General features: G+C 32.3%; 2 long non-coding RNA genes across 2 annotated transcripts; both read right to left on the reverse strand.

The window, feature by feature from the left end:
- Positions 1-3,997: 3,997 nt before the first annotated feature.
- On the reverse strand, positions 3,998-8,568 carry LOC148272313 (uncharacterized). Its single transcript, XR_015824874.1, has 2 exons — positions 8,369-8,568; positions 3,998-5,796 (listed from the first exon to the last, which is right to left on the reverse strand). It is a non-coding gene; the product is annotated as an uncharacterized LOC148272313 (long non-coding RNA).
- A 3,602-nt stretch (positions 8,569-12,170) lies between these two features.
- LOC148272314 (uncharacterized) lies at positions 12,171-15,262 on the reverse strand. The gene is made up of 3 exons (XR_015824875.1): positions 15,140-15,262; positions 14,708-14,830; positions 12,171-13,013 (listed from the first exon to the last, which is right to left on the reverse strand). It is a non-coding gene; the product is annotated as an uncharacterized LOC148272314 (long non-coding RNA).
- Positions 15,263-16,037: the final 775 nt, after the last annotated feature.

Below are 16,037 nucleotides of genomic sequence, written 5' to 3' on the forward strand. Positions count from 1 at the left end.
TTTTGTAATTTTTTCGAAAAGCTGCTGTTTTTACTCATGTTTAGTATATACTTTCACCATAGTCATCATGTCATCAAACTCCTTATGTGCAACCGGATGTGCATAGGGCACTAAATAGAAACTCCAAATGCATCTACTTCGACCATCTGTTGCAAAAAGGTGAGGTAATAAAGTACTTGCTCTGGGGGAATGAAATATTGCAAAGTTAAGCCACATTTTTATCATAAATACGAACCCGGGACCCTGCGCATGGTAGGCGTACGCGCCAACCCCCTGCACTACGAGGCCAGAATGTAGCCATCGAGTTTAGACACATCCAGGGTTTTTCCACCTGGACACAAATGAAATATCACCATAGCACACAAATATGAATCCACCGTGGAACGTACTGATGGGATACGTTTTATTAGAAGCTAACACCATCCTAAACATAAATCATTCCTTCTTTTAATCAACTATTGTTCTCACAAAATTAAACACCGGGTAATTATTATAAGTGGATCGTTGCAATGAAAAAGGTCAGAAGAAAAAAAATCAGAAGATATAATACACGGTAAACACTATAAAGAAAAGAAAACTTGAGTACTTTGGGCATGTGATGAGAGGCGAAAAATATAAAATTTTACAAGTCATTCTACAGGGAAGGATTGAAGGGAGACGCAGTGCAGGTAGAAGGCGCATCTCTTGGCTTAAAAACTTGCGCGACTGGTTCCATTGCAGCACTCAGTCCTTGTTCAGGGCAGCTGCCAATAAAGTAAGAATCGCAATGATGATTTCCAACCTCCATCGGGGAGAGGAACCATAAGAAGAAGAAGAATACACAATATGTCTTCTTGCTCATACAGATCATCGTGGTTTCGGATGTGACAGGGTTTAATGAACACCTGTATATGTCTAGGTATTTGTTTTTTTATTTTGCTAAATCATCCATACTTTGTATCAGATTTCAAAAACAGCTAAATAATTTTAAGAAACTAATAAATAACGTGATTATTAAATTATTTACATATTTTCTAATTTCCCTTTGTTTACATCGTCTCAGTTGTCGGCCCGCGTTTGCTGCCACGCAAGAGGTCTCGGATTCGATTCCCGACATGGTCGACATGAAATATTTATTTTAAAAGGTGTTTTTACACTCGAATATTTCACGGTCCCTGGACTGACATCTGAAGCGTAAGACTCATCATCTTACCTTCGTGTAACAAAAAAAAAGATTAAACAAAAATGATCAAGATACGCTGCGATTGGTGTACCAATGCAATGCCCTGTGCATCATTAGATCCGGAAAGGGTATTATGATAAAGGTGATAATTACATCATCTCAATGAAAACTTCTTTTACTTATTGTAAATACCTCTAAAAGGGGAAAAAAAGAGTTTCTTTCAGCAGGTGTCATTTTATGCACGCCAGGGTTACGAATAATTCATTTTGAGTCGGAGTCAGGTATAATTGATTCGATAAAGAAAAGTTCTCGGAGTTGGTTCGGTAATGTAGAACGTATGGATGACGAAAGAATGTTAAAACAAGTCTAAATAACGAAAATGAACGGTAACGTGAGACGAGGACGACCAAGAAAGACGTGGCCTTGATCAGATAAACCAAAATCAAGTCTAGTCATATCAAAAGCAGAAGAAACCGAAGGACATGTATGACAAGATGTATGAATGAGGAAGAAGCTAGAAATATATGCCAGGATAGACGTGTGTGGCGGTCCATTCTCTCTACCTACCCCTACGGAGAAATGGCGTGTGGTAGTAGAAGTAAAAGTAGCTGGTAGCCCGCCATAAAACTAACATTTAAAAAAATATCAACGTATGGTCTCAAGCAGTGACATCTGTTAGTGAACAAAAATTCAATTTCAAATAAATTTTTATTTTTATCAATGCCATCTATTAAAATTTTGTATAAGCTTTTTTATACCTCTACAGTAAAGTCTTTCTGAGGATATTATGCGGCGACAGGAAATTTTGGTGAATAGGGTTTTTCTGTCATTCTTTCACAGATGCCTCTCCGATTCCGTGCGAAAAAGACAACTGCACGTCGGACAGATTATGCCCAACTAAAAACAACATTTCGTTGTCCCGTTTTGACACCTCAAATCTGAACCGATTTTGTTTTTTTTAGAAGCTAAGTAATGTAAATTGTATTATTTTATTTTATTTTATTTTTATTTTGTTAGGGAAATCAACAGTTCTACATACATATTTTTAGTAAACAAACAGATATAGTGTATAAACTCAGAACTAATAACAGATTTCCACATAGTATACAAAGTTAGTAAAGAAAATATATATTACATATCAAATAAATACATACAATTTATACATATAAAAATGTTATTTTCAAGTACTCAATAATCAAAGATTTTTTAAATATTAATTTTAAGAACATTAAGTTACTGTAAATTGGGCGGGATAAGGACAAAAATGCCTGAAGAGAGGATAAGGAGGGGGGGGGGGGGGGGAGATGTACATATTTATTATTATAATGTCTACTAAGTTACATAATACATTTTTAGTGTAAATTTTAAATCTGACAGAGTGATGTTTGTATAATCTATATTTTTAAATTTTGTATTGTACATTGAAAAAGTCCTACGAAAAAAAGCATTTTTAACATACGATGTTTTACTTATTGGTACATGAAACAGGTGGTACCGTCTACAAATCCTGGCTGGCACATGTATTGTTATTAAACCAAGCAGCTCTGTACAGTCAACCATTATTAATGTTAACATGTGTATGTAAGATGAATTTTATACTTATGAACTATAATTTTATTTTATTTTAATCATTCATATTATAAATTTTATTTCAATCTGTATATTATTAATGTCAGAATGAATTTTTATCCATCGGTACGTTATGCGTTTTTCAAAAATAGTTATGATATTGACATATTACAACAGAGACGAAGAACGTTTGCGAGAAGGTAATATAGAAGTCTAGGCATCTACAGGGCTTATACCCTGTCATTGGCTGGTTTAAGTAGCTACTTTACACACTGTGTAACATTCACCATTCTGCCCATATTTGAACATCTATATTCCTTCAGTTCTTTTATCTGTTGATTTTTGTAAAGTTAAAGAGCTGACACCCTTATTTATGCTATATTTAATGTAATATAAACATATCCCTAGGGAGTTGAATCCAGTCCTTGTCTACAAAAATTTGGACAAACTTTAAAAAATATTGATTGTTATAATATTTGTAAACCGTGCGTCTGAAGATAGCAGATAAAGCTGGGTGCTCTTTTACTTCACAAAAGTCAACAGGTGGATGAGTTGAGAAAATGTGGACGTTTAAACATGGGCATGTTCCAGTAAAGTGGCCACTTAATCCAGCCAATGACAGGTCATAAGCCCTGGAGATGCCTAGACTTCAATTTCCTCTTCTCAAAAAACGTTTTCCCTTCCCGTTGCAACAAATTTATATCAAATGGCATTGAAGTATTGGCAAATACGCATTTCATAGATACATATTTTAATTTCTTATTTTTTCGTGATAGTATATGCTTGCTTGTTTATTAATTTAACTTAAAAATGTCTTTCTTGCTTACCGCAACACTTTATTTATTGTTTGCTTTACAGAATTTATGTCATAAGCTTATATCTTTACATTTTTTGTTTATATGCTTACTGTTTTTTCTTGCATACCTTTGTTATTATTGTTTTTTTTTTACTTTGTAAAACTTTTTATCATATCTCATTTTTTTTTCTCTGTATATTCTGTTTATTATTTAGTATGTTCGCATATATTTCTTTTTTTTTTAATGCCTTTTGGGCGTTAATGAACAAAATAAATAAATAAATAAATTTTACATGTAAATTACTCCTTAGGGAGGAAATCCAGCCTGTCTACAAAAATTTAGACATACTTAAAATATTGTTGCCAAATAAATTACTTACCATACAGGCTTGTTTACTTTTCTTTAATATCTCGTTAGTTCCACCTTTTAATTAATTATGTCTTAATTAAAAGTAAAGTAATATCAAGTTAAAGAACAAATATTTTAATTATCATTAAATAAACAACGAAAAAATGTATCACCAAACAAATTAGCAATAAATTTTACAATAATATTAAGGCAATAAACAAATTAAAAATATCTCAATAAGTCTTCAAATATCTACCAATTTGTTTATTTATGTAATCACAATATAATTAAATATGCGTTTTTTTGAGACCCAAGTCCCAACTCCATTACTTAAATAATGTTAAAAAAACTTAAGTCCGATTTTTGACCAGATATTAATAATATATTTATTTATATATTCCTCTGTACGTGTGATGTCATTGAACTCCTTCTAAACGGATTAACCGATTTACGTGCGGTTTTCAGAGAAATGTAGATCTTTGCGCTGTGCGTGCTCGTTGATATTAAAATCTTCAATCTTATGTGTAAAAAAGAAGTAAAGAGCATAAATGTTTAATTGATCGATCTACCAGGGTTGCATTCGAGTAGAATGCATTGAAAAAAAAAGGAAATGTTTAGTTTTTTTTGTGTATAAAAAAGTTTGTTTTTGAATGTTTACAAACAGAATTTGATTTTTGTGTATCTCAATCAGATTCTTTCCTTGAATTCCTTATAATTTGTATCCATTTATTTATTTTAACTGGATTTTTGGTAATACTAAAATAATATTAAATTCAATACATTTTTAAAAATTTTATTCCCTCTGAGTTTGACATTTGCAAAAAGAATGCCATGTTTAAAAACATATTTATGTTTTGGTATTCAACCATTAATTATATAAATTTAATATTAATAATTTTTAGTTTTGGAATTCAATCACAAACAAGTACCTAGGTACCTACTTATCAATAAAAAGTCTTTTACTAAGCTAATAGCAGGCAAGCCAACGTTCGGGCAGGACAACGTCTGTCGGGCCAGCTAGTTATATTATAAATACGTACCTATTGCCAACTTGTTTTAAACATCATTTTAGTTGGCAAAAAATACATTTATAAAAAATATTACTATAATAACCAACTTGTATAAGAAGTTTAGGATAGTAATGAATGTTAAAACATACGGACATAGTACATAAATCTCCGCGGTGTAATGGCTAAGATATTTGACCCAAGCACGGAAGGTTCCAAGTTCGATTCCTGGTGAGAACACAAAAATTAAATTCGGGCCGAGGGTTTCTGTGCTGTAATTCACCACTGGAATTGGGTCTTCTGTGGTGGTATTCTGAATCTTTTCTATCCTCTAGAGCAGAGGTCGGCAAACTGCGGCTCGCGGGCTACATGCGCAAGTTTCACTTTCGTTCGATTAATTTCGTCTTCCTATTCTAAAGAAGAACTTTAAGGATTATTGCCACTGAAAGTTCCAACACGTGGCGAGAATATTGCAAATGCTGTCATCATTAAATGCAAACCATATTTTGCTCATTTATCTTTACTTAATTTACTTTTTTTTTTATTATTGTAACAAGAGTCCATAGTCCACGGTCTCACGGTGTCTTTAATGATGTCCTCCATGATGTCCACCATGATGACCACCATGGTGCCCCCCGTGATGACCCCCATGGTGCCCCCCATGATGACCTCCGAAATGGCCCCCGTGATGACCTCCAAGATGCCCCCCATGATGACCTCCAAAATGGCCCCCGTGATGACCCCCATGAAGACCACCATGATGTGTAGAACCATAATGTCCATTGTGGCCCCAGGTTATCTGGTGATGTACTTCATGGTGTGTTGTAGCGTGAGGCCCTTGTATAACATGGTGTTGCTGACTATGGTAAACTGTGCGGTGTGGCTTTAGACAGTTACCCATCTTCAGAATGCTCTACAATAATTTAAAATTACCATTATTATTTTACAACTAATTCTTTTTTTTATACAGGTTCAATATGATTACTTAACCCTTTAAATCCAAGCCTTTGTATTTTGCATAGACAAACAAACAAAGCATCACGCCGCGCCGTTTCCTTGTGGGGGTGGGCAGGGAGGATAAAATGCCACATAACTCTGTACTAACATACAGAACTCGTTTCCTCTACGCGTGACGATTATTTTGACTTTCGGCATGTCAATCTTTAAGTATTTGTTGAATTCGGTTATACCATGTCTTTCTCGGTCTTCCTCGTTTTCTGCACCTATGCATGAATATTGATTTAATAAGTAACCTATAAAATAATATTTTTAGGAATTCAGTTTTTTATTATGCTTATTGCGCGTTTCAACCTATATAAAGTTTTATAATTTTTTAGATGCCAATTACTTTTTTTTTACTTTTGAGCGTCATATATACTTTTATCGTAACCGAGTATAGCATAACCGAGTATAGCACGCAACTACACTGGCTCAGTATCAGGCATAGAAAAAACATTCACATTGTCACAATATTTTAAATAATCCCACTTCGCCTGTTTATCTGAAAGAGCTCATCCAACCTCTTTCACAACACGGACTATCTCTTCGTTCTAGTAACGAGTGAACTCTTTTAATACCCTGTCATCGACCTAATTTTCTTGCCTCCTCTTTCACAGTAGTAGCCGCTCGACTGTGGAATAATCTACCCACTAATGTTAGAGAAGTTAGGCAGCAAACAGATGTTATTATGGCTTGTTTAAATATCTGGGATCCAAATTTCTCACTAGAAAAACTGAGACCATTATTTACAAAACTCTCCTCAGACCGGTCATTACTAAACTGAGAAACTAAACATGACTAAAAGAGATGAAAATATGGTATTAATATTCGAAAGAAAAATATTAGGGAAGATATTTGGTGCTGTCAACCAAAACGGAGTGTGGAGGAGACGGTTTAATCATGAATTAGAGGCACTTTATGGCGAACCTAACATTACACAATTCATCCAAATAAGAAGATTACAATGGTTGGGCCATGTACACAGAATGAATGATAACCGTACCCAAAAAAAGATTCTTTATACCGCTCCAGAAGGCAGACGGAGTAGAGGCAGACCAAAATTAAGATGGCTAGATAATGTGGAAAGTGACATTAGAGCGATTGGCCCGACGAACTGGAGAAGAGCCACGGGGTGCAGGGACGAATGGAGACAAATTCTGGAGGAGGCTAGGGCCCACAACGGGCTGTAGCGCCACTGATGATGAATGTTAGAGTTATGAATGTTATGTTATGAATGCCCCTTCTTTATTTACATTTAAGTCAAGATTGAAATGTCACTATCTAAATATTTAAATTGTTCCTTTATCCTTCTTCTTTCCTTCCCATCCCCTCTCATCTCTTCATAGTATAGTGTTAATTTTTTTTAAATATATTTTTATTTTGTTAATCTTTGTTTCTTAATTTCGTATAAAATTGTAAGATTCAATATGTCCATATATTTATAATTTTCTCAAACTGAACGGTTTGAGTAGGTAGGAAGAAATTGCCTTAAGGCAATATGCCCGCCCTTATATGTATATATATTGTATATGTATATAAAGTGTCAAACAAAAAATAAAACAAACATGCCTGTCACACGCAGTAATTTTTTTTATATTATTAAAAGAGAAATTCGTGAGTTCTTGCGTATTATTAACTCAAAATATTTTAATTTTTGGACCATTTCCTAAAAGTCGTTAATAACTTACACTATTCTTGTTAATGTGAATTTAGTATTTTATTCAATAAATTTGGCAATCAATGAAACGTTATAATTTACTGAAAATGTATTGCTTATTTTATTATATTATTACATAGTAACTTTATGCATGCGTGTCTAACTGTCAAAACTATCCTACACAATTTTTTTTGTGCATATTGGTATAATAACCAGTAATTTCAAAAAAATATTCTGTGAGTAAAATTGGAATTTATTGTTATGTTATGTTTTAGCACATAAAATTTTTGACTGACGGGAGTATAAAAAAATCAGGTACTTACTTTTATTAGGCAAACGTAAAATAAACATCAAATAATCATATGGTAATTTAGTACAATTAATACAGTTTAATACTAAGGCTTATTAATAGCAATCCGGGTGAAAAATTTGACTACCCTGGCAAGTACTACCAAATTGTCCGCCTTGTTTTATTTTTGTTTAACAATCTGACAGACGACAAAATAATCGAATTCATCAATAGTATTATTAGTGAATTCGCTACTTACACATTGAATGTGATTACACCCTCTTCTCTTTTAATCCCAGCAGTATTTTGACACTTAAAAACGACACAACACATCGTAATTGAATTTAATTCGGCAGTTGCGTATTTAAGAGACGTCTACAGAGTAACTAATGGCAAAAACATAAAACTACCCATGAATGAGTAGTTTTGTCGGCTTCAGTTTGATGTGAGTATACGGTTTCAGGACTGTATTAAAATTCTATGGTGATGCCTTTATGCAAAATTCTATTCTTATTTCAAATAAGTAAATGATGTAGGTACCTGCTTTTATATAATTTTCCTGTTCGATAGTTTTCACTTTTAATTCACTTTGAAAAATATTTTGTCCGAAATCTTATGTTCACAGAACAATATAGAATTAATCCATTTTTTAATAGAACTGTCGTTTTCCTGTCACACAGAGATATAATACACATTTAGCTGCTGTTTGTGTCATATCTTTATCAAGAACCACAATACGTACGTTCTTTATCTGATAACCCAATATTTACCATTTCCACATTCTATTAAAGTTAAATGACTCATTTGTTCATGCATGTAATTTGAGTGTCATAATTCGAAATGATATATCTATTAATCACGCTACTACAGTTTCTCTTACAGTAACAAAACATGGGTTAATCAACCAGTTTTTTTAAAACTTTATATGTGTTTGGACCCCTGTAATTAGTGGCCTTACTTGTCATGTACAAGCAGCGTTGCTAATGCTAATTTTCCAAATTCCCCAAAAATCTAGATCAAATAACCCAAATGGGGAGAAGACAAAGTCCTGATTTCCCACGAATTTCCCACATAATTATCTCAAGAAAGAAAACTCAGTTTTGATAAAATATGTATATAATAACATGAAAAAAAAAACTGGCTAGAATCGTAAGTTTAGCGAAGGTCCACCATCGGTAAGTTTGCCATTCATGCACATATAATATTACAATATTTTTTTATTCAAACAAAATAGACTTAAGGTCTAATCATCCTCGATATTTTGAGGTGACGTTTGTGGGCTCTTAAGAAGAATTTAAACGAATTTTGTTCATAACCTCCCTTGGGATTATCTTGCGCTTTTTTATCAACAACTTTTAACAACCTGGTAAAATGTTAAAATCCCCGCATTTTCCCCGCAAACAAACAAACCCCACAAAACCCCCAATCGAGTTGAAATTCCCCACAAATTGGCAACCCTGTGTACAAAGCTATGGTACTAGGAAAAATTCGTTATTCGATCACTGATTTTGGTTTATTAGCTTTATGAGTCCAATCACCATTGTTGCAAAGTCTAAGAACAATAACGCCTGATTACTACTTTTAACGACAATGTGAATATCTATTAAGGATATTCCTTCTTTCCTGCATTCTGCTTCAAGATTATGGCGTTATAAACTGAAAAATGGGAACTGAAATAACAGATTTTCGATACTCTGTGAAGAAATATCATCGCATGGACAATAGCTATCATTTTTTAATTTAAACCTACATGGGTAACTTCTCATAGCTCCGTGTCCGGTAAAAATTTGGGTCGTTTCGAAAGTACTCTGGTGATGACGACGGAAGTTTGCTGCATCAGCCTGCGTTGGGAAAAACATTTTAGTGATTTTACATGTGGAAGAAGCGCGGTAATGATTCTCTCAACGCTGCTGCGTATTTTGTTTTATACAGCGCTTGGCAAAGCTAAGGGTGAATTCTAAAAAGAAAGGTGCCGTTCTTTTCCAATGGTTTTTTAAAATATTTTTTTTTGAAAACTTATAAATTAACCTTTACGGATTACCCATTCATTTTATTTTTATTCATACTCTCTTATTGATAATAATATTGTTTACATATTTTGAAAAGTTTGTATGAGTCTTTTGTATAGTTTTGTCTGGTAGTTTATTGTATAATTTTAGTCCCTAGTTTATTAGTCTCGACTATCCTTGTCTCGTTTTAGAAGGTTGTGTATGATATTCTTCAGATATTCTCGTATTGTGTCCATGTTTACTACAATTTTTTTCAAGTTTTTGTTCTCCGTCTACAATGACATCAGTGGCTAATTTATGAATAAATTTTAATGATTCTAGTTTAAAGAGTTCAGTTATAAATATAACTGAACTATATAAAATTAAATATATAAATATATTGCTCAGTTTGTTTAAAGAGTTCTCTAGTTGCTGTTAAATAGGGAAGGTCATATACTAACTTTAATATTTTATTTTGCTGTCTTTGTAGTCTGTTTATGTCACTTTGATTTCCTGTACCCCATAGTAGTTGCATATAACATATTTTAGTTTTTACATGAGATTTTTTTTCCGTTTTTGGAACAAAATTTTTGATTTTCAAAAAATGACTCGATAATGTCGCCACTTTGGTAATTACATTCTTGATATGAATTTAGTTATTTTATCTCCAAATGTTTGTAGACAGGCTGGATATCCTTCCTAGGGAGTTATTGATATCTAAATTTGTTGCAACAGAGAGGAAAAACCTTTTGAGAAGGGAATATAGAAGTCTAGGCATTTACAGAGCTTATGACCTGTCATTGGTTTAAGTGTCACATTACACACTGCTTAACATTCATCATTCTGCCTATGTTTAAACATCATTCCGTCAACTCTTCCATCTGTTAACTTTTGTGGTAAATTGATAAATATGATAATGATAAAGGTTTTGGCTCTTTTACTTCACTAAAGTCAACATTGAAAGCATCCACCACATACCCGAATCCGTATTAAAATCTAAATGTCTTTCTTTGGATAAACTCATACAAGCAAGCAACTTTTTTATTTCATTACGAATCGATTATATCTCTTCCTCTACTAACCAAATTCAGTAAGGAAAAGCGCGAACAAATATTTACATTTACAACTTTCAATGTTCCTTCCACTGTCGTTCTAAAACCCTCCCTCATTGTCTACAAGAAAGACAAGGTGAAGTATAAATAAAATAAATAAATATATCCATCACCTAGTTCAAACCCTTTTATGTCGACAGTGATAGGAAATGTTAGTATCTACCCTCTGGAGCACCAGAACGCCCCCAGGTGACACTCAAGGCCGGTCACTAAAATCAACAAATGGAAGAGTTAAAGAAATGTGGATGTTTAAACATGGGCAGAGTGGTGAATGTTACACAGTGTATAAAGTGACCACTGAAACCATAGAACAGCATTCTTTAACCACCTTCACGTAGAATAGTTTAAAATAATCCTCGGTTAACTTACATGTTGTACACTAATCTTTTTTTAATTTGTTTATTTACAATTTTATTTCATTTTCATTTTATTTTAATGCAGAAATCATGTAGACTCCTTGGCATGTCATGTCTTCATTTTGTATATTTGTATATGTGTATCTACGAAAATTGTATTTCACTATCATTTCCGTTACATACGAACAAATAGTACGCGACTCTTGTAATTACTACTTAGTCCTTTACACATAAACACGGTTTAAATACAAGGTTTTAAGAATGAAACCAAACAGATTTCTTGGTTAAATTATGGTTACAGAAGAAGAAAAAATAGTAAAATCAAAATAGTTTACAAATTTTTAAAGAAATATTTTACACACGTAGGTTTCATATAAATGAAAAACAAACAAAAATCGCATAGTATATTTAAAACGTTATTCAAACATTACTGTTTTACATCATTTGAAAGGCTTAATAAAAACATAAAAATCTATAAATTCTTGTTATTCACTGAATAATAACAAGTTTATATCTTGAAACATTTATTATAGAGTTATTATTATATTTATTAATCAATATGTAAGGTAATTCGCCCTAAAAACCAAATTAACGTGTCTTCAAAAGTATGTTCTTTTACAAAAAAATTGTTTCGCATAAAATTTATCTATGAGACCAAATCAGTGGAAATTATATTAAAATAAGAGCCATAAATTAAAGATAACAGTAATAAATATGATCTCTGCAGTTGGATAATATTATTATCATAAAAAAATATCTAATATTTGTTACCATTTACATTTAAATTTCCATTCCATTTTGAAGGCAAATAAACTAATATTTGTAACTTACAATAAAACACAATATCTTTTAGAGCAGAAAATTTTCTTTCTTCTGACCTTTACCATTTTTTTTTAAATTTGGAAGAAAACGGACACAACTTACTCGTATATAAATGCCTCGTATATAAATATGTATATTTTTTAATTTAAAAAATTTGTACCACAACAGGCCAGGCGGCCCAATTATAGTGGTGAATTACAGCGCAGAACACCCAGGCTTGAGAAAAATTACATTCAACTTGTTGTTGTCACCGGAAATCGAACCCGGAACCTTCTGTGCGTGGGTCAAGTATCTTAGCCATTACACAACGAAGATCACCGATTGCGCGAATAATATGTTTAGTATGTCTATATCTTTGTAGACACGTTCTGGATTAATATGTATTTCATCAGAGACAATGAATTGAATTTTATTAAGCCAACGGGTCGAAGGTCTCTGATGTTTAGCTTATCAATAGATAGAAAAATATAAAAGCATCGATCTATGCAAATGTTTTTTTTTTTACTCCCATCTAAAGAAACATTTGGATACGGTAATCTGGTTTAAATGGCGACTTACAATACATATTATGTAATCATTAGGATTTGAAACAAATCTTGCAATTTTGTTTGCTCGATGTGTTGATAACATCGGGTACAGTTTTAATGGTGTCCGCCATGATGCGATCCATGGTGAAATCCAAAACTGGGCATGTGAAGGCCTAGGTGAGGCATGTGGGGGAGGCCTATGTGCATCCCATGGTGTGAAGTGTGGTGTGGAGTTGTGTAGATGGGGGTTGTGTAGGCAACCGGTGGCGAATAGTACGCTGGGGGTGGAGGATAAACATTTGGCGGATAGCTCTGCACCTGTACGGCTGGTACGTAAGGGTTATATGGAGTCCCCATTTTATATTTCTAGTCCTTAGAATCTGTAAATAAATGCAACATTTTTATTAAAATCATTATCAGAACTTTATTCAAACCTGGGGTGGTATTTTGGATCTTTTCTACCCCCTAGAGAGTGATTATTATTTTATTTTTTTTAAGTGACGACATTTTAAACTAAAAGTCAAATTGTGTATGAAAATGCTGGAAAAACGGAAATAAAACTAATACGGTTTGGTCAATTCATCTTAATTAAGTGTTTTTGATAATGCTTTGGTCGCAATAATGTTCTAAATGAAAATCATCATGTTTGATTTTACGTGTTCATATTTTTTGACGTTTAATCATTAGTGTGGCAATTATGTGAAGCAAAGTGTCATCACTTAAATAAATAAAATTCCTTAAATTAATCACTCTCCTGTAGGTAGAGAAGATCCAGAATACCACTCCTGGTGGTACACGGAGATGATTAGTCTAACTCTTCAGGTGGCAGTTCATAAACAATGAAATATCGTAGCGTGAAACCATGTTTTATACTTCAGTGCTACAGGAAATTGGATATAAAAATATTTGTTTCGTATATTTTCAAGAAATATTGTCCTATAATTTAATTCTCTAATTTTTACCTGGCGTAAGAAAACGTTTTTTGTATCCAATGTTGCGTAGGTCTGAAATTGCTCATTGTTGAAATGATGATAGTATTTTTTTACTGCCCAAAACTCCACAGTGGACATGTGAAAAAAATCGTCTACTGTTAGGGACTTCACATTCTTTAAAAAATTAATTAAAATTAAAAATAAATGCATTCTGCAAATAAATCATATTTTCGTAATATCAGCATATGTTAATTTTAGTTTTTCTTTTCTTTTTTTTTCGTGTTCATGTCATACCATATATATATGCTATTAACTTTTCTAAAAAAGGAATGGCCTACGCTCAGACGCTTAAGTCTTTGTGGGCATTTTTTCCAATTCATGTTATAGCTTAATTTTAAAATGTATTTTTCTAAAGCGTATTTTTGTAATTATATTTCTATGTAAATAATATGTGTATGGAAAAATAAACAAATAAAAAAATAACAAATACAATGTATTCAATACCATATATTATATTATTATCTTATATATACTCACTGTTAACTCATTTGTATTGTTTGTTTTTAACATTAATTTGTTATTAATACCATTTTTTTATATGTATACATATATTTTTTTTGTTTAAATTATTTACAATTTGCTTTTATAAATTCAATCACTTTTCTTAAATCCATTTTTTTTTTTTACTATGAAAAATTACACTTTTTATTTTGAACAGTAGTATGCTTTTTCATGTTTCTCCATGTAGACAAAAAAAGCATTGGTTTTTTATTTAAAATTATTATACCTGTATATTTTTTGTAAATGCCCCTTGTTCGTATGGTGAAATTAAAAGAAAATAAAAAATAAAAATAAAATAAAGTAAAATTAAATTCACGAGGGCAGGATGAGCGTGAGCAATGACAGAGAAGCCAATAAAATATTATCTAGAAAACGTTCGCTTGGAAGACCACCCAAGAAATGAAGGAACAGCTGGATCTTTTCATCTCAAGAGAACTAGTTTTCTCTTACACAGATCTTAGGATCTCTTCAATTATGAAGAAGGAGAAGTTAATTTTAAGATAACATGCACGGAGTTCAAAGGAGTAAGGAATTTATCAAATTATTTACATAAACACAATAGTAAAACAGGGAATAGGTACCTTCTTAGAAATTCCGAGATGTGACCACTGTATTTCTTGTTGCAAGTTTTTATTCAGTTCCTTGGTTATCGCTGTGTTTTATATCTTCTGGTTTTATTCTCTAACTTTTTCTTACCGGAGATTCTGGAAATACATTTATGTTTCTTGTAAAATTTTCTTACTTTTGATGTGACAGTTGTCCCCACAGAAGCGTATTGTAAAATACTCCAAAGCAAAATTAAAATGCTTTCACACATTGGTAATAAAATGTTTTATACTACGCAAACAAAAAATAGCAACAATAAAAAGGCACTACAAAATACTATTGGACAAAAAAGGCAAATTTTAAGTAACATGGTAGGAATTGAGTGTATAAAATTGTAATAATATAAGTATTTTTTAGGAAAAGGGTAGCTTCACAGAATTAATTATTTGTTCAAAACAACACTTTACTTGCACTTTTATCTTGATTCTTGCAAGATGTTGATCTGTCGAGATCGAGAAGCTATATGAAATTAATTCGAGCTATTGCTTTGGTTATACTCATCAGATTTGTGACCATACACCGTAGCTGATGGTTCTCAAGTTGTTAGCATCTAAATACAGATTGAGATCGTCAAATAAACTTAGTTATGCAGAAAGCAGCCAGCCATTGGAGTTTGTGAAAACAGTGAATAATCAAATCTACTAAACAGTTGGAATGTTTTGACTTTGACAAATGATAAAAAAATAATAAAGTAGACCGAGGCTATTTGGATTAGGCGGATTATTCGGATCAAGCTAAGAAAATTGGCTGTATCTCGGCTATTGTTACAAAATATCAATGAAAAAAATAAAAGTAGAACCGCCATTTATTGGATGTTTTAACATAAAAATTACCGGTATTACAGTTTGCGTGATTTGACGGCTAAAAATCTAAATTTGTTAAAATCGAACAAGTTAGGTATGAAATAAAAGGCTGATGTAATACTATTATCTGCGTTTTTAGTGTTTTTCTGCAAAGTTAAGTAGTGCAGTTTTATTAAAATATTATGAATTTCTATTTAAAGGCACAGTTAACATTTTAAAAGTGAAATTAATATGATTTTTTTAGGTTTTGATGTTTTTTTTTTGAGAAAATATTTTTTTAACGCAAAGCAAATAAAATTTGATCCAACAATGTTTGATTATGTCCAAATGCTTGCAGACTGGCTGGATTTCCTCCCTAGGGAGTTGTTCATATTTAAATTTATTTCAACAGAGAGGGAAAAATTTTTGAGAAGGGAATGTGGAAGTCTAGGCATTTACAGGGCTTATGAGTGTAAAGTGGCCACTTAAACCAGCCAATGACAGGTCATAAGCCCTGTAAATG

Source organism: Micrasema longulum, unplaced genomic scaffold (assembly GCF_059751315.1).
Source record: "Micrasema longulum isolate JH-2025_06_02 unplaced genomic scaffold, ASM5975131v1 h1tg002382l, whole genome shotgun sequence".
Classification (NCBI taxonomy): Eukaryota; Metazoa; Arthropoda; class Insecta; order Trichoptera; family Brachycentridae; genus Micrasema; species Micrasema longulum.